The sequence below is a fragment of the Podarcis melisellensis genome (genome assembly GCF_964234715.1).
Source record: "Podarcis melisellensis genome assembly, chromosome: 3".
In the NCBI taxonomy this organism is placed as follows: domain Eukaryota; kingdom Metazoa; phylum Chordata; class Lepidosauria; order Squamata; family Lacertidae; genus Podarcis; species Podarcis melisellensis.
In genome coordinates this window covers 82,982,630-83,007,420 of record NC_138530.1, presented here as the reverse complement: position 1 = coordinate 83,007,420, position 24,791 = coordinate 82,982,630, and the positions used below count along the sequence as shown (strand labels likewise).

The 24,791-nt window shown below is 42.1% G+C and overlaps 1 protein-coding gene across 5 annotated transcripts in view; it reads left to right on the top strand.

Annotated features, from left to right (window-relative positions):
- Positions 1-24,791, top strand: part of MYO6 (myosin VI) — a 112,970-nt gene that overhangs the window by 249 nt on the left and 87,930 nt on the right. The window lies entirely within an intron of this gene.

The following is a 24,791-nucleotide window of genomic DNA, read 5'->3' as shown; positions in this document are numbered from 1 at the left end:
TCCGCCTCTTCTGGCTCTCTCCCCCCTTCCCATCTCTGAGCCCCTTCCCTCTTTTTCCATCCCGAGTTTCTTCTCTCTTTCTCCGCCTCCCTCTCTCCCTTCCTCCCTCTCTCCCTTCCTTGGCTTACATTCGGGTCTGCTTTCTGTCGGGCTTTTCCCTCTTGTTGCTGACGCTGTTCATCTGGGAACCCCTGGTTGACTTTTGTTAGATAAAGCTTGGAATACGACTTGTTTTATTATAGATAGATATGAACAGCAACATAGGCTTTGGTTGGGGGAAGTTGTTAACACTTTCCAAGATCACCTCCCACAAACACGCATTAAAAGTCACCTCCAAAAGAATACACTAGCCTGCTCTTTTTTATGTACCTTGCAAATAATCTCTTTTTCTACACACACAGTATGTTTGTGCATATGTATGTGTCATAATTTACGTATATGTGTATATATAGGTTAAAGGGTGGCTTTCCATCCTGTTCGTCATTCTTGGCATGTTGTTTTATGGAATGATTTAGCTTCTCTCTCTCTGATTTTGGAAACTTTGGGTGGCAGTTGTTGCAGGTTGATTGCTCACCTTTAGGAGAACTTCTGAATGCGGTAATTACTCTCCGTAGGAAGTGATTGCAGCTGGGAGAGGCTGCAGAACTTTTGACCTAAAGAGAACTTTGAAGGTTTCTGAGTTCTGAAAATTATTTTCCTCCTCACAAACACACTTACCTTGGGTTTGTTTACGGTTTTTTTTGCTTACTTGAGGTATATCAGTTACAGATAGGTAGCCGTGTTGGTCTGCCATAGTCAAAACAAAAAAATTCCTTCCAGTAGCACTTTAAGGACCAACTAAGTTAGTTCTTGGTATGAGCTTTCGTGTGCATGTGTATCTGAAGAAGTGTGCATGCACTTCTCATACCAAGAACTAACTTAGTTGGTCTTTAAGGTGCTACTGGAAGGAATTTTTTTGTTTTGAGGTATATCAGATATTCTGAAATGAAGAAAGAAGCTGACGTTCCAGACATAGATGTCAACTTTTACCTTTTTTTAAGGGAAATTCCCTTATTCCGAATAGGATTCCTCGCAAGAAAAGGGAAAGTTGACAGTTATAATTCCAGAGCAGTTGGTATTTGGAGGATGGGGAGTGGGGTTTAAAGTTCCTGATGCTGTGTGTTGCCTTATAATGTGGGAGGATATCGGGTACTCATGAGGTTTAAAATATTATTATTATTTTTAACAATAACAGCAACATCTAAACATTAGAAACTATAGCTACGAAAGAAGGTTTCCTTGCACACAGTACTTGTTACCTTGCCTGCCTCTTTCATTAAATTAACATGCCGCCTGCTAATTAATTCAGAATGTGATGATTACTGTGGAACCTGAGTCTCTGGTGTTAATAGAGAAGGCCTGAGCCCTTACCTGAGTAATCTCTTATAATTAAAGAAGGAAGCAATGAGGGTGCACTCTGGGCTTTGCAGCAGGGAAAAGTTAGACTTCCTTATCTGGATGTTTATTACAGCATAACCTTCCTCAAGACTTTTAGGGAAAAGATAAACACCAGGATTTGGTGGAAGGTTCTGACCCAAAATGCACACCTGAGATCAAAGGTCACAGGTTATTAGTACAAGTTACAGAAGAATATCTATGTTTGTCTGCTACAATAAAAAACTTATAAAAAAAGAAGTTGCATCAGCTTTCAGAGCCAGGAACTAATTGTGAGATCCATTAAATGGAACAGCTTTGGATAGCTGGTAGGTAAGAAAGAGAAGTTACCAGGATGCAACAATGGTACTTTGGTGCTTATGGACTCCTGTTGAATGTCTGAAGCTGAGGCTTGGGGGGGGGGGGTCTCCCCCATTGGGAAGTCTTCATAATCTAGATGGAGAACAGAGTGCACACATTTCTCTGTGCCAGAAATTGTGATTCACAAACTCTGGCCCGGATCTCTTGTTGAATCTCTCAGGTGTTCTAAGTAGATTGCGTATATTTATACGCATATGTGTATTCTCTCTCTGACTTCAGCCAATATGGTGCTCCCTAGATAATGAAGGACTACAACTCCCACCATCCTAGAACCCCTGACCATCCTGTCTGGGGCTGATGGGAGTTGGAGTACTGTGACATTTGGAGGAGCCAGATTGGGTACCCTTGGTTCACAGATAAGGAAATGGAGATACAATAGTGAGCCTAAGTTTACATTGCCGTCTCCACATACATGTTACTAAAAGCAACTGCTGTGTAGTGAGTGTATTTTATTGTATATGGAGATCTCTATCATGCCTGTACTATAAGAAGCTATACATTCTATTTAGAAGTACTAACTATGCCATCCTGGCCGGCTCCAAGGCCGCAATGAATAGGAGATGGAGACAGAAAGCACAGAGGGTGCTAGGAGGTAATTTCTGGCATTATCTCCAGGCAACTGTAACTTGTGCTGACTGCCCACAGTGAGCAAGGTGAGAATGAAAGATAACAGGAACTGGGCTGCAAAATGATAATATAATACATTTTATCATGGATTAATTCAGGAAGGAAGGGTGATGGTTATCTACGAATCTTGAGAAATTGCTTCCTTTGTGGCGTGTGGCAGAAAATTAATCATTTTAAGTGTTTGGTCTTGCATTAGCTGTTGATATTAAATTTCAGTTTGTCTGATGGCCCCTGTTTCGGGAAGCTGTGCCTTTCTTTGTGTGGGTTTTGTACAGAAATTGGGAAAAGTGGAGACACTGGAATGGCATTGCTAAAGTCAAGAACCATGCCTGCCTCTTCCTTGGACAAATTCTCTGTTCGTGATGGGACATGGTATTTCAAATGCTCCTTAAGGTAGAGGGGAGTGACTTTCATTATGCTATTTGTCTCTTGAATTATGCAAAGCTGAACGAGGCATTTACATGTATATCAGTAAGTGAAGCTTCTTAAAAAGTTGTCTAGGATACTGCAAGCCACCTAGAGAATGTTGCTATTGGGTGGCAAGGGAATCTTAAATTATACTGTAGATTCCATTAGACTAGGACAAGCCTCTTGCATAAACTTATGCCTCTATTTGGATCTTGGCCATTGTTAATTGGACATTTTCACAAACTATTAAGTGTTCAGATGTAGAGCTTTACATGCAAAATATCCTAGGTTCAATCTCTGGTATCTCAAGGTAGGGTAAGGAATGTCTCCCATCTGAAATCGCGGAGGGTTACTGCCAGTCATTGTTGAGAAAGCTGAGCTAGATGGATTAATGTTCTGACTTGGTATAAGGTATTCCTATGTTCCTGTAACCTGTGCAAAACCACTTGCCAACCTATTTATCAGTTGAAGGACAGTACTTTTGACTATATGACATAATTAGATGGTGCTGGATATTTTGCAGATTAACCAGGGGAACCTGAGATGCAACATATTAATTTGGACTGTGGACATAATGCATTATTTTTACATGTGACACTTTCCTGGGCAAAGGAAGAAGGGAATTGCTTGCAGGAGTGATCTTTGAATTAGAAAATGTGTGCATTTTCCATAGCATGGCATTTCTCGCATCATATTTTCCCATATGCAGATGGCACCACCCACCCATAGTGCAGGATTCTCTGTGTGTGTGCTGTGTAGAAAGGGCATTTCAACAAGCTGTAAATGGGGGCTTTGTATCCCGTGAGTTTTGGGTGTACTATATGAACAGATGCAGGAAAATCTCATATGCAGGAGGTCCCTTAGCAGTGAATGTGATGCAAGCAGTTCCTAACAGGTGTTATTGCTTTCACCCTTCAGATCAGAGGCAAAATAACTAAAGATACTGCAGTAATTGGTCTAGATAATATGGTGTCTTTCGGAGCAATAAATATAGTATAATAATTACAGATTCTGATCCCAGAGCAGGACTAGATCTCGTCATTTGCAACTAATGCTGATGGAGAGATGAGCTAATTCCCTCACACAGTTCTTGAAATCATTAAGTTGTAAAATGGCCTGTGAACCTGATCCTCAGTTCAGGAGAGTACAAAGGTTGACAACTGAAGCAAGCCTTCTTGTGCTGCAAGTATGACACATTAACAGAGGTGAAAAATGAGACTCTTGCTCTCCAATTCAGCTTTAGTAACAAGCTCTGCCAAAACCCAAGTACACTATAAATTGTTGATGGTGGTTATTTTAACATCCCTCAAGAGTCTTTCAAGGATTACAGCATTATGGCGATAATAAAAACTAAAAAAAAATATGCATTGTTATCTTTACTGGCAAGAGAAAGATTGGAATAAAAGCCAAACTGTTGCATGTTTAATTAATTAGAAAGAGTTTTAGGCTGTATTTTTTAAGGGCAGAAGCCCTCTCAGGGTAGCTGACAAGGTAAAAATAAAACACACTCACAGCATACTTAATAAAACCTAATTTATGTAAGGCATACTCAGTAGTATAAATAATCTCTCCAGGTTTAGTCCTGGGGGAAAATTGCCTTTCTGAAGCATATCACCAAATGAGAGACCCTTTGTAAGAGGTACAGGTTATTCACACTGCTGCAGTAGAGCTCATAAGGAACTGGCCCGGTTGTCTGAAGGGGTCTGTGCCATTCCGAATGGTTTTCATCAAGTTCTTATTTTTATCAAGTTATTATTGAAAACCAACAGAGCATTGCAGTGCTTAATACTTAGTAGGCCAAGACTGGAGTCTTGCAAAAAGTTCAAAACAAAAGAAATGATGCAAAGCCTTTCTGACTTCAATTTACCCCACAGTAAAAGAGGTTTTCTTTTTTAAATGAGAGTGTTTTTTTGGTTGTTGTTTTTGTATAGAGGCTTGCTTTCCCAGGCAGTTTGCTGTTTTTTTCTTATTGTGGATAGCTGTAGGCAACTTTGTAGACAATACACACGGAACAAAGTTTCACAGAAAGATGGATAAACAGTAATTTAGCTGCACCCTTAGTTGTATTTATTATGAGCAGCATGTCTGTTAAAAATAGAAAAGAAAAGAAAAATGAACAATATCATAGGAGGGCAGGGGAGAACGTATCCAGTGTTACTGACTAGTCAAGAAATCTTGCCAGGATGTAGGTAGCTAAAGCTGCTAGTGAAGGGCAGCAGTTCTCTATGGTTGAAAACAGAGGTCTTTCCCACAGTTGGTAGAGCATGAGAACCCAGGGTCTGGGTTCGAGTCTCACATTGGGCAAAAGGATTCCTTCACTGCAGGGGGTTGGACCAGATGATGCTCATGGTGTCTTCCAGCTCTACAAGTTTATGATTCTATGATTCTCAGCCCCACCTAAAGATGTTGGGGAACGAACCTGGGATATTTTCCATGCTTCTTCAGGGATATTTCCCTTTGGGGCACCCACAACATTAAAGCAAACAATGCATGGGAGAACCTAAAGCTGAGAGCAAAGTGGAAGTTGATTATTGATTCCCTCTCTTGAAGGGCCACTTGGAAGGGTCAACTTGTCTTCTAGAGTGTGCCTGTATCAGGAGCCATTTGCCGTCAGTTGTCATTGTGCCAAGTTACCCGGTGAGATGATCTTGTGGTTTGAGCACGAAGCACCTGATACCAGATAGTAGCAGGTGAAACTCGTTGACTATTAGCAGCTTGGCAGCTGGGATCTGGCAGCTCTGCCCATTGGGACTTTGCATTGTTACACTGTTAGTCATAGCTGTTTTCATCCTTAATCAAACGCTTTCAGGGTGGGGCTTCCTTGGAAGGCTACTGCTTGCCTCTCTCTTTTCTTGCCTAAGCAGGGAGGTAGCTGCCAGGCCCTGGCCCTGAGGGCTACTGTGCATTGAAAAGGGCAGAGCAGCTAGAATTTCACCCTCTGTAGCTTTCCTCATGAAATGTCTGCAGTGCTTCCTAAGGGTACTGGCGAAATCTCTAAGCAATTCTGGCAGCATGACAGCACTATGAGAGGGGCCAGCAAAGAGGGGGATTTCATGGAGTTTTATGACTTGATCATAATGTTCAACCTGCCTCTAGGCCACAGGTTCTCAAACTTATTTGGCCTACCACCCCTTTTTCATAAAAATAAGTACTTAGCACCCTCCTGGAAATCTGCCTTCTTTAAGTGAATGAACAGAAAGATGCAGTGACAAATTGGCGTTTTTTAATGTGTCTATATTTCTACCTATGTCCTACAACATAGTAAAGAAAGATGCTATTGTAAATAAGACACCTTGAAGCTTTAAGTTATAAAATTACTTATTAAAATCAACCATAGTAACATAGTGCATTACACGCAAAGGATAATATTCAGGTAGGTAGCCATGTTGGTCTGACGAAGAAGTATCTGAAGAAGTGTGCATGCACACGAAAACTTATATCCAGAACAAACTTAGTTGATTTCTAAGGTGCTACTGAACAATTTTTTAATTTCGAAAGGATAATATTAAAATAAAAAATGCTTCTTAAGATCTGTCGGCGGACGTGACCACTGATTTCGAGTTATAACTTGCATTTTGTCTGTTTATTTGGAAAATAATCACGACGTCTTTAACTCTGTGTTACATTAGTAAACATAATTACAGAACAGATGAAACATGTATGGATGGTTTTTCAAAAAATTCTTCTTTCTTTATGCTTCCATTCCCCCCTTATTTTTATTCAACCCCCCCCCCTGCCCCAATTGCACCCAAGGCTACTACCACCCCCTGGGTCGTTCCAGCACCCCCAGGGGGCGGTATTGCCCCCTTTGGGAAACTGTTGCTATCAAAGGGTTAAAAGAGTAGCAGAAACGCTCTAATCACTGAGCAGCTGGAGGTCATTAGGCTTCCAGGAACATGAGTCTGTATAAATAGTCCCCCTGTTTGTTTGTTCTTCCCCCTTCTCCCTTTTGGGTGTGTGTTTTGCTGAGATGTGTGGTTCGTCGCCAGGGTTGTTTTTTGGTGTTTTGTAAATAAACCTTATTTTTGATTTACAAACCGCATGCTCCAGGACTCCTTTTTTTGGGAAGATGCTGCCTCTCCTGCCCTTCTTAGCTGCTGCGCGAAATCCTCTGCCGTGGTGAGACTTTTAAAGAAGGAAGTGCACTGGGCATTTACATTAAACTAATTAAAGTTTAATGGGACAGGTTATGGATGTTTGTACGTCAAGAAGGAGATAAGGAGAGCAGTTCAGAGTGATTTATGCAAGGACTGGAGTGAAGACAGAAGCGGTTGCCGACAACGAAAGCCTCCAAAGCAGCTTGAGTCCTGCAACGTGCCTAGAAAAGTTTTAAAGAGGCACTGCGCAGTTTGTACTCGCTGGAAGACGTCTGATTCCTCAAGGAGCCACCTCAGCAGCTGGGAGACGGTCTACAGGTGTGTGAGTATCGTTCCTAAGCCCCAGGGAGGATGGCAGAGTCCCAGGAAAGTTTTACTGTCCCGTTTACGCGACTCAATGGGAAAAATTGGCAAGATTGGAAGGCTAGAGTAAGGGTTTGGTTGCAAGCAAAAGAGTTGTGGAGCTGTACTGAAGCACCGCCTTTACAGGCAGCTGCAGACGCGTCTGCAGAAGCCAAAGCAGCAGCAGCAGCTTCACAGAAACGCGACAGGAAAGCCCAAGGTCTACTAGTTTTGGCAGTGGGACCAGAGCAAATGCCTTATGTTTCTGAGTTAAAGAACACGCATGAGGTCTGGACGGTTCTGCAGCGGTTAAATTCCAGAAAAACTGCGGGGGCCAAGATCCATGCTACAAGATGTTTGTTTGATTTACGTCTCCAACCGGGAGCGTGTGTGAAAGAACATATTGCCAAAATGGTGTCTGCCTTTAATCAACTAAGACAGCTGGGCATTCCTTTCTCTATGGAGCAGCAGTCATACATATTGTTGTCTTCTCTTGATAAAAGCTATGAGACTCTAGCTCTAACTTTGGAAGCTATGCCTTCAACTGAATTAAACCTTGAATACATTTCTTCTCGGCTTGCGGATGAACAGGATAAAAGGCAAAGAGAAAGAGGTTTGTCTTTAAAGGGGAGTTATGCTGTGCCTAAGAGTGTTGATGCTGAGTTTGAGCACACAGTAAATGCTTTTGCAGCTAGACACTGTTTTCGCTGTGGTTCCCCTTCCCATCTAATCAGGAATTGCACACGTGAACCTGGTCAAGACAGCAACAAGGCCGTTACCCCTAGTTACCAGACAAGGAGTTCCAGGGGACGTCGAAGAAGAGGAGGAGGTCGTGGCTACTCCCACAGCACACAGCACATGGCTTCAGCAATGGCGTTGATGCAAGGGCGTGGCCAAGGCAGCAATCTACGCTGGTTGATCGACAGTGGTGCATCTCACCACCTGGTGGCGCCATCTAGTGTCCGTTTGCAGAATTGCAGACATTTGCAAACCCCTAAAGTTGTGACAATGGCAGATTCAACTAAACGTTCCTTAGAGACTGTAGGCACAGTGTTCTTAAATTGGTTGCAAACAGAAATTGATGCCTACGTGCTAAAGGGACTGAAGGGATGTATTTTGTCTGTGTCAGAACTTGATAGAAATGGGTTTAAAACTGTGTTTGAAAATGGGGTTTGCACTATTTCAAAGAATAACGTATCTCTTTTGCAGGTGGAATGCAGAAATGGGTTATATTATTTTGAGACAAGTCCAGATGAAGTTGAACAGGTTCATGCTGGTTGTGTGAACACACCTACCCATAATTCTTGTGTTCATTTATGGCACCGCCGTTTAGGGCATATTAATTTTCAGTATGTTAAAAGGCAACCTGAATTATCAGAAGGGTGCAAATTGAACAAATGTACTAAGTATTTGGATTGTACTGCATGCAAAAGTGTGAAGGTTCATAGATGCAGCTATCCCAGTTCAGATAGGAAATCTGACAAAGTATTCCAACTTGTGCATATGGACCTATGTGGCCCAATGCCTGTTGCTAGCATGGGAGGTTCAAAGTATGCACTGTGTCTCTCGGATGACAAAACAAAGGTTACATGGTTTTTTCCTCTCAAAACAAAAGCAGATACTGCAGAAACAGTTAAAAATTGGGTTCATGCGGTAGAACTTGAATTCGGTACTAGAGTACTTGCTTTTCAGACAGACAGAGGGTCAGAATTTACCGGGTCTGTGTTGCAGAATTTCTTTAAGAAAAAGGGAATTAAGCATCGTCTGTCTACACCTTATTCCCCCCAAGAAGGAGGCGTGGCCGAACGTAAAAATAGGGTTCTGCAAGAGTTGGCAAACTCTATGTTGTTTGATGCTAAACTTCCTCAGAGTTACTGGGCGGAAGCCTGGCAGGCGGCTACTCATATTCTGAACCGAGTATATAATTCGGTAATTGATACTACGCCTTATTTTGCTTTATATGGGAAGAAGCCCAAAGTTAATTACTTTCGGGTGTTTGGATCTCAAGCCTATGTACTTATCCCAAAAGCGTTAAGGAAAAAGGGAAGTCCAAGGGCTAGGAAACTCATCTTTTGCGGGTACGAACCACATGCCAAATCTTGGAGGTTTGTGGACCCAGGTGGGGATACTACAAGAGTGGTCCTCAGTAGGAGCGCTGATTTTTGTGAGCAGTCCGGATGGACTCACTTACACGCTAACCCTGACATTTTGAGAGATGATTTAGGCATTCATGCTGAGAAAGAAAGTCCAGAGAGTGATGAGCCAGAAAGGGATGGTGCACATGGTTCAGATGCAGATTCTGATCAGGCACGAGGTTCTTCTCCTAAGGTAGAAAAGCCAGAATCTAGGAGTGCTCCAACTTCGCCAGTCAGTAGGCCTAGCAGACAGCAAAAGCAAAGCAGGTCACCTGCAACATCAAGCCCAAGGGAGGTATCTAAACGGAGGTCTTTATCCCTAGGGGCACGTCCAGACATAAAGTCTGAGACAGATTCTGACAGCCAACGGTCAGAGGGGGCACAAGAGGAGCAATTGCGCAGGTCAAAACGCGCCACGAAGGGCAAGCCGCCAGAGCGGTTTAAGGTGACAAGTGTATACGTAAATATGGCACAGTGTGAGCCAGAAAGCTATATGGAAGTACAACAGCTTCCAAGCTCAGAAGCCGTAAAGTGGCAGGAAGCAATGGAAAAAGAGATGGCTTCAATGAAGTCTCTCGGTGTGTTTACAAGTACAGAGCTTCCGAAAGGGCAACAAGCTGTAGGTTGTCGATGGGTATATCGTTTAAAGCCCACAACTACTGAAGAGTTGCAATATAAAGCCCGACTAGTTGCAAAAGGGTTTTCGCAGCGCAAAGGTGTTCACTATTCTCAAATCTATGCCCCTACTTCAAGATCGGAGTCATTAAGAATGCTTCTAGCCTCTTCAGCTAAGAAGGGTAATAAGCTGTTTCATTTTGATGTCAATGTGGCTTATTTAAATGCAGACTTACAGGAGGAAGTCTATATGACACCACCACCAGGTTTTGAAGGAGACAAGCCAAACCAGGTCTGGCGCCTACACAAATCCATTTATGGGTTGAAACAGTCCGCCCGTAATTGGAATTCCTGCTTAAACGATGCTCTAGAGAGCATGGGGTTCAGAAAGAGCGCAGCAGATGCGTGTCTTTATCTAAAAGGCTCGGGATGTGAACAAGAAGCAGTTTTGATATTTGTTGACGATTTATTATACAGTGGAAAGGATGATAAACTTGCACAACAATTTGCCACAAAGCTTGGAGAAAGGTTTCAGATAAAATCACTAGGCAATGTATCTGTTTATCTAGGAGTTAAAATTCAGCAAGATGAAAATGGTAACTATTGGCTTAGCCAAGAAGCTAAAATCCAGCAGTTGCTGGAAAGGTTTAAAATGAACAACTGTGCTGGTGTTAAAACCCCAATGGAGTTAAGTTACACAAAGGATGCTCAAACTGAGCAAAAGGCAGAGTTCTGTAATCCCGGGGTTTACCAGTCAGCGATAGGCAGTCTACTCCACATTGCACAGTGGACTCGGCCCGATATAACATATGCTGTCAACATGCTGTGTAGACAAGCTGAAAAACCATCAATGCATGCTTGGCAAGGAGTAAAAAGAGTTTTAAGGTATCTCCAAACTACCAAAAGCTTTCGCTTAAAACTATCAGCAGAGGGCAGCACACAACTTGAATGTTGGGCCGACAGCAGTTGGGCAGATGCTGGACCAGATAGAAAATCAGTGTCAGGAATGGCGATAAAATTTGGAAATGCACTAATTGGTTGGAGATCAAGAAAACAATCACTTATAGCTTTAAGTTCAACTGAATCTGAGTTCAATGCGTTATCAGATATATGTAGAGAACTGGAATTTTATAAGCAACTGGTACAAGAATTGTTTGGAGAATGTTCCCTACCTATCAGAGTGTGGGAAGACAATCAACCTTGTATTAAACTAGCTAAATCAGGTCAATTCAAGGCGCACACAAAACACTTGGATATCCGTTATCAAAATGTATGCCAAAGTGTAAAACAAGGTTTAATTGAACTAAAGTATTGTCCAAGCCAAGAAAATCTCGCAGACGGTTTTACAAAAGCTTTGAGTCCGCAATCTCATAAATGTTTCTGTTCAGGTTTAAATTTGTATTAAGGTTGGTACAGCTCAGTGTTACGAGCGAGAGGGGGTGTTGCTATCAAAGGGTTAAAAGAGTAGCAGAAACGCTCTAATCACTGAGCAGCTGGAGGTCATTAGGCTTCCAGGAACATGAGTCTGTATAAATAGTCCCCCTGTTTGTTTGTTCTTCCCCCTTCTCCCTTTTGGGTGTGTGTTTTGCTGAGATGTGTGGTTCGTCGCCAGGGTTGTTTTTTGGTGTTTTGTAAATAAACCTTATTTTTGATTTACAAACCGCATGCTCCAGGACTCCTTTTTTTGGGAAGATGCTGCCTCTCCTGCCCTTCTTAGCTGCTGCGCGAAATCCTCTGCCGTGGTGAGACTTTTAAAGAAGGAAGTGCACTGGGCATTTACATTAAACTAATTAAAGTTTAATGGGACAGAAACAGTGCTCTAGGCAGTTGCTGACCAAAGTAATGATGGATGGATACTCCTTTCCTCCCACTCCAGCAACTCACCCATTGTCAAATTAGCAGAAAGGCCCTGACATAAAATATATAGCTATAAAAATAAATTTGTGTCTAAGAGAGATGCATTGGTGAGACACTCATGTTAAGTGTTATAATAATATTTATAATAATAAATAAATAAACTCATTTTGATTGCATTTGTCTTCCATCTCTTCCTGTATGGATGTTAGCTCATGAGGAATTTTTCATTTTTCTTGGACACATGAGTCTACAGTCTACCTTGTACTTCACTTACAAAATGAATTGTTTTAAAATGGCCATGCTTGATATGCAAAGAATGAAAAGGCGATACTTTTCCACATTTGGTGAAAGTCTGTGAAGGCAACTGAATATGAGTGAAGTAAGAATTGCCAGTTGAATATCATATTAGATCCTTTGCTATGCCAAATTTTGCCTTTTGTTTTGGATTGACAGAGACTAGGCTCAATATTGCCTAAAGTGACTGGCAGTGACTGTGGGCAGAATTTCTGTACGCTTCCTTATGGGAGCTCATTTTAACTGGAGGTGCCAGGGATTCCATGTGAGACCTAATGCAAGCAAAACAGAGAATCATAGACTGTGCTTTTCCACTGAGTTGTTGACAAGTAAAGGATAGTTGTTTTTCGTGAATACACATTATTTCCAGTATAGGAGGACAGTGCAAAGAATGTTTGCTTGAGGAGCTTAGAGCACACTCCTAATTGTGCTGACTCAGAAGTCCTACTGAATTCGGTGGGCTTCCTCCCAGGTAAATTTAGTTAGAATTGCAGCTTTAGCTTATCTGTCAAGTGAAAGGTGAGATCCTATTGGCTTCAGCAACGCAGCTTGAATTTCGTTTTAGAAAGCTAGGTAATGTCACAGCTGTTGGGCAAGCCTACTCTGCAGCAAGCATTGTTCTTATCATTTTGGAGGTGAAGAGCTGAATATTACAAACAGGGTCCCTGTGTGGTACAGTTGATCTCCCCTGAGGGATCTGTATAGATCAAGACTGGGCCAGTATCTAGGGCATCACATGGATTTTACAACAGAAGTACAAGAACTTGACAAGTAAAACTAAAGTGTTATAATTAATATGTAATGCACTCTGATTAGCACTGATTTATTCCTACACTAGGAAGAAACTCTATGGAATAAAACATTCGGTTTGCCATGTGATTTATCAGGGAAAGGTAACCATCAACATATAAGGGTTAGCTGTAGGGTGCCCCTGGTGACTTTGTGCCAGCGGGGATGGAAATTTATAGGGCAGATCTGGTGGCCTGTTTTTGTGGCATAGTTATTTTATCCTCCAGGTTGCAATGAAAGCCTACTCTTTCCCATGAATGCAGGCCTCTCCCTTTCATCTGCATCACTCTGTTCGGTCCTTGTTTTTTCCTGGGATGCGACAATCTCGAGAGCTAGCCTTTTTTCTTTGGAAATTTTTATCGCCGCTTGTGGAGGATAGATTATAGATTTATACTCTGTCTTTTAGGAAATCTTCTCAGAAGGTGGCCTGTGAAGATATAAAAATGAAAACTCTCATAATTAAAGCAGCAAAGCTAACAAAAATAGTTTGAAAAGCAGGTTTACCCATCCAGTTTTAAAAATAAGCCGGTTGACCCGTCCAGTTTAAAAAAGAAACGGGGGGGGGGATACCACGGATAAAAACATGGGCTTGGTTCACACAACACAGTAGACCAAATTATGCAGTGCTGCAACTGGACAAACGTGTTGGCTCATGGAGAGGAGGACACAGGCACTTTGTTGAGTATTTTTTTTACTCCCATGCTGCGTTGAGCTAAGCCAATATTTGGCGGAGAAACTTTCTCAGACCCAGACTCGTGGTTAAACTTTTCCCTCACTAACCATGATTTGTTTTTTAAAAGCACCAAAAAACGGGAGAAGCTTGGTGGGCTTCTCCATGGAAGGAGTTCCTAGCTGAAGTGTCACTGCAAAAAGGTCCTTTCTCTTGCCAAACGAGTCCAGATTTAAAGGGACAACAGAGAGCAGGGCCCGAGATGGTGATCTTGAAATGCTGGCTGGTGATTATGGGCAAAAGCAGGCCTTTAGGTGAGCATACCTGACCATGTTAGGGTTTAAATGTATGTAATAAAACAGGTTGTTCAAGAATTTGCTGGTGCAGTTGTGTTAAATACAAGATAAGCCGAATTCCTTTTCTTTAAGACCGCCTTCCTTAACCTGGTGCTCCCCAGATGTTTTAGACTGCAACAGCCCCTGCCAGCACATGAGTTGCAGTCTAAAACATCTGGAGAACACCTGGTGGAGGAAGGCTGCTTTAAGGCACTCTGTGTATCTTTATGTAGATGACACGTCATCTTCTAGCATAACATACTAAACTTTTTGCAAGCAATATGTATATATACAGTGGTACCTTGGGTTAAGTTCTTAATTCGTTCCAGAGGTCCGTTTTTAACCGCCGGAGCATGATATCTGTTCTCATCCTGAAGCAAAGTTGTTAACTTGGAGCACTTTTTCTGGGGTAGCGGTGTCTGTAACCTGAAGCGTATGTAACCTGAAGCGTATGTAACCCAAGGTACCACTGTATATCTATATCTGTAGATGAGAAATGATGTCATTTCTGTCCTGATGAGAGTCATGGCAAGGAAGGTGCGGAACATGAGGGAGAATAAATTTCTGTTTATTTTCTCAAGACTTCAGCAGGGCAAGAAGCAATTAAATTACAACTGCCATACTCCTCCTCACCCAAATGCTTAATCTCTGTTGCTTAAAAATATAGCTTGTATTTCGCCAAACTTGTTTCAGACAAGGTCATTATGAAGCTGATGTGGAACATCTTTATCTTCCCCAGGCAAGATGTTGAATGCCGAAGGATATATAGTCTGTAGCGTTGACAACAACCAGCATGAGGACTAACGTAGGCACCCTGATGTGTGTTGTGAGCAGGCAATTCTGCAATGCCAGGCTTTTTAGTTGAGCAAACCTGTAATTACGTCAGTGTAGATTTCATAATAACACCTCTGCAGAAGACTCAGAAAGTGCATTGATCCTTAAATGGATGGGGGTAGCCAACTAGGTGCCTTCCAGATATCATAGACTCCAACTCAGCCCTGTCCATTGGCCATGCCAGCTGGGGCAGGTAAGAGTGGGAGTCTACAACATCTTAAAGGCACCACATTGGCTACCCCTGTTGTGTGGCCTTATAGAAAAAATCGAGCTCAATTCATTTTTAAAGCAAAGTTGGGCTGTTGAGAATTAAATAACAGCTGTAGTCCATTGGACTCTTAAGTGTGCTAATCCCATTACTCTATACTGTTAAATATTCCTTGGATTAGATATTACAGTTTAAAAAAGCTTGTTTAATAGTAGAAACTTTTGCTGCTTTAAACTTGGGTGGTGCTGGAAACAGAAAGGAGGAGCTTCGCTAGGGAAACATTATTGAAACATGCAATATGTTAAAACAATATAATTTTAGTTATTCAGAGGTCTGTGTCTTTTGGGGTCAGTGCAGGAGTGAACAAATCTCTCTGTTTCAAATTCTTCCAGTTTCCCACTTTTTCTGATCTTAAATTCTATGTGTCCCGTTTCCACATACAAGTACAAAGTCCCCTCTGCTTCTAATTGTGCTTTTTTCTTCATTTGCAATTTATATCATTTGTAAACAGCTGAACATTTGCAAAGCTTTTCATGAAAAAAGTTTGCATGGAAATTTACACACACCCTGATAAAATCCATGTTTGTATATCATTTTCATGCATTATTTTTCTGTCAGGGAACTGCCATCAGTACTGGAGGGAGAGCGCAAAAGCCAGAGGGATTCCAGAGAGCATCCAGGGATCGGGAGAAGCAGCCCATCTTCTGGGGAAGAGAATCAGCGTAGCACCAGTGGAGAAGGGGGCAGGTGGGGGAAGTGGCAAGGCGGTCCCATGACTCCTTGCCTGGGACCAGCGGGGAGAGTAGGGGTCCTCCGTTGCCACGCCCTCCCTGCGCAGAAGGCTTTCGCGCAGAGAGGGTAGGCGGAGACTAGGCGTCAAAGAGCTTCTTTGCTGGAAGAAGTTTAAGAAACGCCCACTCACGGATTCTGCCAGCGACTGAGTCAGCCACGGGTGAATGGTGGTCCGGACAGAAAAGGTTCACTTTGGCAGCCCAGCCAGGTGTTTGCACCCAGCCAGGGAGATAGGTGCCTGCTTACACACGAGCAACCCCTTAGAAACCATTACATTTTCCAAGCACTTTTAGAAATGCATACATTTCTGTATGCATGATTTGGCTGGAGAACTGCATCGCAAAATTCAGAGGAGTTCAAATTTCTGTTTCAAAGACCTGTTCACGTATTCGTTTGAGAAGTTTGCATTAAGATATGAGTGGAACAAAGGTGCCCCCACCTTAGTAATGAGTAGGAATCATTACTGTTTCATAGTTTTGCCTGCAGTTCTTGGGCATCCTCTTTTTGTTCTCTCTGGCTTCTGAAATTTCGCTCATCATTACTCACATACTTGTACATCTTTGGAACTATTCCCACCCCCCCCCGAATTATTTTTATTGTAAACCAGCCTAGGAGTTATTGAACTGAAGGGTGATATGAAAAATAACTAAAATAAGCTGTATTTAGTACAAACTTGCACTGGCTCCCGGTGGAGGACAGGGTCAGGTTTAAGGTGCTGGTTTTGACCTTTAAAGCACTATGCAGCCTAGGACCCATGTACCTACGGGACCACCTCTCCTGGTATGCCCTGCGGAGGACCTTAAGGTCCATAAATGACAACATTTTGGAGGTCCCAGGTCACAAGGTGGTTAGACTGGGCCTTTTCAGTACTGGCCCCGACTTGGTGGAACACTCTGTCACAAGAGACTAGGGCCCTGCGGGACTTGACATCTTTCCGCAGGGCCTTCAAGATAGAGCTGTTTCGCCTGGCCTTTGGTCTGGACTCAGTCTGACCCTTATGTTTCCCTCCCCTTATGGTTTTGATGAGGCTGCATTTTAAATTGCATTTTAACCTGTATTTTAAATTGGTTCCCCCCTATTATGTTTTTACTGTAATTTTACTATTGTTAGCCACCCTGAGCCTGGCTCTGGCTGGGGAGGGTGGGGTATAAATAAAATGTATTATTATTATCAATTATTATTTTATCCCCCACCCCTATTTTTCTGTGAAGTGTTTATATGGGGACAAGAGCAGTCTCTGTTGGTTAGGTTATTTTTTCTTTCTTTTTGCACTTCTCTGTATACTCCTTCAAAGAAAATGAGTCAGTTTTGTGGTACACCTCAAGTAATGTAGGAGGGCAGCACCAATAGGCAACAAGCACAATGACCAAAGGGAGGGGTATTCCCAAATCTTGCAAACCAACAGTTGCCTTTTTGGATCTTGGTGTATTTCAAGCCTCAGTCCTTCATGGAAGTGGGAGGGGACCACTTGCATGCTGATTATGCGGTAAACTCTTAAAAAAGGGTGTGCTTTACTCATTGACCTGAGAACCAGGAGATGGCTTCTCCCATCTTGCAGGTGCTGCTGTGAAGCCTCCTTAGACTTTAAAGTAATGTGCAGGGATAGGTTTCATTTAAATGAGTTTTGCATGAATATCAGAAGCAGGTTTTTGATGGCCATTTGCCTCTACTCTCTGTGTGCAATTCCACTTCCTGTTTGAGATAAGTAGATGTGAGTACAGTTGTGAGTACAGTTGGCATAGAAAAGTGTTTCATGCAAAAAGTCGTGTCTCAAGGACACATTCAAGCGAAAGCATCTTGTTTTGAAGTGGCAACCCTCACCTTTTACTTATATCTGTATCAAGAAGGCAGAGTGGGTAAAATTGTCAGCTGCTTTAGAATGTTTAGTCTTATTTCTTTAGTTTTAAATGATGTATAAATGTAATTCTACATAGCTGTTACTGTTTTTTAAAATTAAGGGATGTAAGATATACATGGGAAGGGAAGAGCTAGGGGAGCAGGGGTGAGGCTAATCGCAATGGCTCTGGGCAGAGGGAAGTATGGTGTTGAGGTGGGTCAGGCAAGGGAATTGTGGTTCCTGGGGAATCGTGGTTGTCCTATCAGCCAGCCCTTGGTTCTGCAGCTGCTGTTGCTCAGCTCTGAGTAAAACCTCCCTCATCCACGATCTGATGAGGAGACAGATCTGGTTGGTCTCACCCAGTTGTGCCCACCTGGGTACTTGATGCTGCATCGGGGCAGACTTGAGAGTCGAGGAGGGGGAGTTGCTGTAATCTATAGAGATTCTGTCTCTTTCTCCAGGCTCTCTGTCCCAACTGAGACGGGATCTAGTGTGTGTGTTTCTGGCATTGGGCAATTGGGACAGATTAGGGATTCTGCTGGTTTAACACCCGCTTCACTACCCAGCAGTCTCCCTGCCTGAGCTGGCAGAGACGCAGTGTTGAAGATTCCCAGAATGCTGGTTTCAACATCTCTGCTGAGGCTACAGGCTCTGGGGTGGCTCAGAACTTCATAGCTGCCATGATGACCATCACTGATCAACATCACTGGCCCAATGGATGGGGCAAACCACACTCTGGGCCTTGTTTCCCCCCCCGCAAAAGGGCAGGAAGAGGGTGATCTGAAAGTGGGGTAATTAGTCCCTTGTCCTGGCCAGATCACTTCCTTTTGAGGTTTAGGCTTTCAGCACCTTACAGCCTCTGCAGAGGTGGGGGACCTATTAGGATGGTCTGCTCTCAGATTATTGGTTTGTTTTTGTTTTGTATTTTTATGTTGTGAACCACCCTGTGATCTTTGGATGAAGGCAGTATACAAATTTAGAAAATAACAATACTATACTGATACTAATAGATTTCTTCTTCTATTTTTGCACATAATTTGCCAAAATAAAACTAGTTTCGACATCAGTTCTATAAGCAATTCTTCTCATACGTCTGCCAAATAAGTATATTTGCTAAGGGCATTTTGTGGCTCACCTAGCTTTTCACTGTAGCTCTTCATTCTCAGACAGGTAGAGCATGTACTTGGTTTCCTCTAATGGCCTCAAAGGCAGAAACACAATATTTCAGCCTGGTAAATTTTTAATGAAAACAGACTAATAGGACTAGGAGATCCTAAGAGGCAGATGAAAACCTTAAGCCATTTTAGTCCATCTGCTGGAAATAAATGGAAATCTCCTTTGCATTTTAAGCACGGAATGCTTAAAAGAATAGCAAGTAGGCTTTTACAAGGATAAAATTTTGATAGTACAAAATTTGTGGAAGAATCATCTGTGTTCTTGAGTTCTGTTTATGGTAGGGTAGCATGATATTGAAGAATGAAGACTATCCAGGGACTTTTCCTGTTTGTTTTGGCACAACTAATCTCTCAGGATAAATCTGTCTCTGGTGAGAGAACTAATTTGAATTGCATACAGTGTTGAATATATTAGTCAACATTACTGAAAGAGTAGGTTCTTTGAGGCAGAAAACTGATCCCCATGGTGGCAGAGGAAAAATACACCTAGAAACTACAACTTGGAGAAAAAGAGAGAGAGAAGAGAAAAACCACAATCCCAAATACATTTTTCTTTGGCTTTGTGGAATCTAAATGAAAATTTGTGGCTGGGCCCTAAGGATGTTTCAGTGGAAATAAAAGGTGATATGTAACATTTAATCATACTCATGGTAAATGCTTTGAAATCCACAGACTAACCTTTTTATAGGATTTTCAAGTGTTTACAGAACTTCACATGCATTGTATTGTTGCATTCCTTACAACAACTCTGTCTATATTAATATCCCCCCATATTGCAGATGCTCTGAACGTAGCTTGCCTAAAGCCCCTTAGCACAGGTGAGGTTGAAACTGGAGGCTTCTGTTCTTTGAGGTCATTCCATGTAATCGGCTGCTGCGATTAGCTACTTTCCCATCCTTCATGTGGACTGCCATAACGTTAAGACTAATATTCATTATTGCTTTTAAATGAACAGCTTGTATTTGTGAGATGTGTTCATTCGTAGGATTTTGATTGGAAAGAGTCACAAATGTACATTGCCTGATATTACTTCATTTGCCCAATGCCACATAGTGTATTACTTAAATTAACCCACAGGGTGAATCCAAGAATAAAGTTAAATGAACTCTGCTTTGAGCAACTTGGACAAAGGACCAATTCAAATGTGACGAGGAAAACCATGCCATATTCATAAAATCCAAATAAATATTGAATTTGACAGAGAACCAGCTTTATGCTCCCTTTAGTGTTCTTTGCTACTGTGAATATGATCCCCACTGTTTTCTGAAAAGCTTGTATTTGAGACCTTTTACTGAATGCAACCTATGTGGAAATGTTTATTGAGATACACTGGATTAGTTTGTCAATCCCTCTAGACTAGCTTTCTCCAATGTGTTACTACAGCATGGCCAGTGACTGGGGATGATGGGAGTTGTAGTCCAAAGAACTGGGAGGTACAGTTCTAGGCTGTCATTGGAAGACTGATTCAAAGAGGAGAAAGTACATTGGCTCAATAAGCTATGTAAAAATATATTGTGTGCCATTTTGGATGCCGGACAACTACTTCCCCACAGTCAAATGAGCCTTGTACTTTGCCTTTTGAAGAGCTGCCCTTGGACACATGGCAAAGCTCTTCTGAAACTGAAAAAAACCCCTCTTAAAAACCATTTGTAATATAGTGTGCGGGGGGATCTACTGTTCAAAGGAGAGGTGAATATATTTTTAAAAAATCCCACTGAGCATGTCCAGATTGCTGAGCACACCTAATGTAGTTCTTTGGATCTTAGCTATTGTATTTAAAACATTGTTTTAATATGTTGATATATAAATATTCTTATTTGTGTACTGTGTGAGAAAGAACTGTCTGTTCTTCTTGGACAAAAGCAGCATTGAGAGAATGCCCATGCGTTATTATTTTTTTAAAACAAACATTTGTTTGTACTTTTTGAATGACAAACTTAATTAAAAACACTTTGTCCTGTTATGACTTTGTGTGATCTTTATCAAATGTGTAAAATAAGAATAGTCTTCTGGTCACTGAAGTGATTTTGTAACCATATGATCCTTTTGGATAGGATTAAATCCCTGAAGATTTATATTACTTATAAAAACAGTACTAACATTTTTCTTTGAAATGGTCACTCAGCAACCAAGTCCTAAATATTTATGCTGCATACATTTGAGGCAGTGGTATTGGCAATGCCAGTCTATCACTGTAGCTTGTGAGAATGTGCTGGATCAGTGACTCATGTTTCCCATTCTGAGTGTCTGATGGCTAATATACAATGGTTTTTAAATTATAAGAATGAATGCACTTTTCTGTAAATGAAGAAAAGCAGTGAAGCAGACTCCCACACCTGAGGGCCCTCTAGAAGTTCTGGACTCCCAACTCTGATCAGTCCTGACCATTGGTCATGCTGGCTGGGGCTGATGAGAATTCAAATCCAGAAGCATCTGGAAAGTACTTGGTTGAGGAAGGTTGCTCAGGAGTATGGGCAGAAACTTTGCAGTGCAAACTATACTTGGGCTTCCTTAGTAGACAACCATTTTTAGTAATAACTCCTTTCATTACTAAATCTTGTTGTTGAGAAATGCCTACATATTAAAATCTACCCAGTTTGGTTCAGAGTGATTGGCTGTTCTAATTAATTTGCAAATCCCTGGCTCGTCAAGTTACTTTCATGCAAGAGGTATGCTTCCTGGGCATGCCCAGTTGTAAGGCAAGTTAAATAGCACCTGTTAATGACTTTGAAACTAAAATAACCCAGAACACCCTGTAGCACTCCCATTGAGAAGAAATGAAATAATGTTGGAAGTCATCTGTCTACATTTTGTATTGCTAAGTGAATATATCAACTTTTTAAAAAATGCATTATTTTGCTGTTTGGCTGTTGGGAGCCATTTGGGAGAAGTGCTAGAAAGAAAATAAAATGTGGGTTCCAAGCTATATGGACTGTTCAGATAATACAATGATTTCCTTACTTTCTACCTTCAGAATGCCTCTTCCATGTCAGTTTAGCTGCTCTGTAGTTCTTGTGTGTTGTTGAATGTTCCAGGGCATGCTGCTAGTTCCCATGGAGCATTGACCGTACCTGACACAGCACTGCCAGGCAAGGCATGTCCAGAGTGAGGAATCAACTCTTTATAAAAGCACACTTACAAGTTAGGAAAAGGCAGGTCCATCAGTCCTCTGACTTTCAGATACTCCTAGGTGTGTACCCAATGAGGCAGATGCAGCAACAGAGAGCCCTTCCAACCAACCTCAGCTTCTATATCTTCCCCCACCCAAGCTGCACGCAAGCAGGCGAAGACTACACCTGCATGTAACCTGTTTCTGCTCCTCCCTCTTCAGTCCTCTATGGTCTTGGGAGACAGTGGAGCAGGAGAGGTGGGGGCAGGAGGAGGAGGCATGGAAGCCTTAGACTCTATACCAGGCTGACCTATCTCTCCAGACTCCTGCATTTGTGCCTCACTCTCCAATCCTGCAGCTTCTCCTGCTTCTGACTCTCATCTCCCGGCTGCTACAGGCTTCCCCAGATCACTGATTCCTTCTCCCAAGTCAATCTCCAACAACACCCCTTCTCCCGGTTCCCACTCATCAGTACCCAGCCACCACTCCTCAGTGTCCAGACGGTCCCTGGCATTGGGCTACCTTGTGCATCCTGGAACACATCCTATGCTTCTTGGTGGCTGTAGACTACAATGTCAAGCAAGACTGATAGTGGTAGACAAGCTGTATGTCAGGGCAGCTTGTCCACTGGGGTGACTCTTGATAAGCATAAAGTGAATACCTTGGAAATGACTTCTCTAATAGATTCACGAGTTAAAAATAATTGTCTCACTACCCTTTGATCTGTCTTTACTTTTAATAAAGGGTGTGGCCACTCAGAGGTAATTTGAGTCACAATGAAGAGTGGGTGGAAGCTCTAGGCCCATTATTATGGTGTCAATGGGTTATCCTTACTTACGTTAATAGCTTTGTTTTGGTTTTCTGGTGTAAGTGGGACTAGACTGTCTGAATTGACCTGCGTCTTCTTGCCTATCATGAGCGACTTGTAATTATTGCAGGATGTAAGTCATCTTCTTAGAATGTCATGTTGGGAATAGCTGTGTATTCTCAGAGTGATAGTGAATAGAGTTTTGCTCAGAAAATGTAAGAAAATTGAAAGTTTGAATGTGGATACGAGCTTTGGCTTGGGTGGTGATTTGTCTTCTGAGATTGCAACCTCCTCCAAGAATTGAATGTTTAGGAGCTTAGTGTTTCAAACAACATCCATGCAGATCAAAATTATATATAATAAGGTAACAGTGTGAAAATACACATAAAGTTTATAGTAAGTGTTGGACCTGACTCCCTTTCCCAGCAGTGTATTTGTCATATTTTCATAAGGTTTGTTGTATAAAAGAGAATCCCTTGTAGAAGATACCTTTAAAAGTTTGAATGAAATATTGGAGTGACTTCTTGGCTGCCCTGGCCCTCCAGATGAGGGATAACCAATGGGGTGTCATCTATAAATTATGGACTACAGTTGCTGTCATTCCTGGCCATTGGCTATGCTGGCTAGGGCTGATGGGAGTTGTAGTCAAAACCTTCTGGAGAATGTGGCATTGACTACCTCTGCTCCCAATGTTGTGGACACAGCAAGCATGGTCAGGGAAGATGCCAGTTGTGGTCTAACAAGATCTGGAGGTCAAAGCTTCCCCAGCTCTGTTCTAGGGCTGTTGGGTAATTTTAACAAATACATTTGGGAAGCTGAAATGGATGAGAAGTTGTTGGCTAGGTAATTGGCGATGGAAGGGAAATGATACTTAAATTTCTTTTTTTTAAAAAAAACAAAATAACATTTCATAGCCAGGGTGGTTGTGAATGTGCTCTTACAGCCACAGAAGGTTCCAGTTTAACAAGTCTAAGCCATTTAAGTTTGTTTGAAGCACATTTAAGAATTATTTTGGCTTTATTCTCCTCCCTAATGGATTAACAAGATAATAGGTTTAAATGCAGCAAATAACAAAACACAGAGATGCTGCGGTGACTGACAGCAGTTGATCTAATTATGTTTTGGAGAAAGGTTCTAGAGCCACTGTTTTACTCTAGGGGAAAGCATAAAAGCAGCAATTAATTGGGTTGTCCTGATAAGGGATAGCAGTGGAATAATTAAAAATGATTACACACCCCGCTTATTTTTAAAGCAGTCTTTTTTCCATTTTGTTCTAGGCACAGTCTAATGTACACTTTAAATAAACAACTGTCCCTCGGCTACCAGCTTGCCAGGGGTTTTGCAGATGACTAGTGGTGACCACAGTTCTTGGTTGATCACACGAAATGAGAGTCCCTTTCTCTTCTGTAGGCTCTTCATACATCACAGAGAACTCAGAGGCACAAGAGGTCTTATTTTGTTCTGGATAGCAGAGTCCCTGCTTCTGTTCTAAGTTATTTGCACACTCCCAGGATATCTGGGGTAACAGAGGAAGAGGCGTTCAGTTTCTCACCTCACACTGAGGTTTGGAGAGTCTCAGAAGTACAAGGAGGGATTCCCAAGTCTTGTGTGTGTGCAAGTGGAGTCTAGAGAAGCAAAGTCCATGGTGACGCCAGTAATGACTGGTTCTTCCTCCCAGCTGAAATTTGTGAAAGCCTGCCAAAAGGTTTGTCACTGACAGGAATTACAGCAGTCTCTTTCTGCAATAATCTTTAACTCACCAATCATGAGGTGGCATGGATTTCTGTGGGTGTGGAATAGTTGTATAATGGGTTTGGGGACCTCATGTCCCTGGGACAAATGTGCCCCTTCAGCCCTCTCTGTCTGGCCCTTGGAACTTTTCCCAGGCCACAATCCTCACTTCACACCCTGAATGTTTTTGCCTGGCTGGAATGGTGTCCATGAACTCTGATAATGCCTCTTGCTTCTCTTCTTGCTATTGGCGCGTGGCTTTTGTAAAGTTAACCAGAAGGGAAAGCAGCCTTGAAGTTTCCAGCTTCTGCAGTGTGACACTGAATGGAATGTA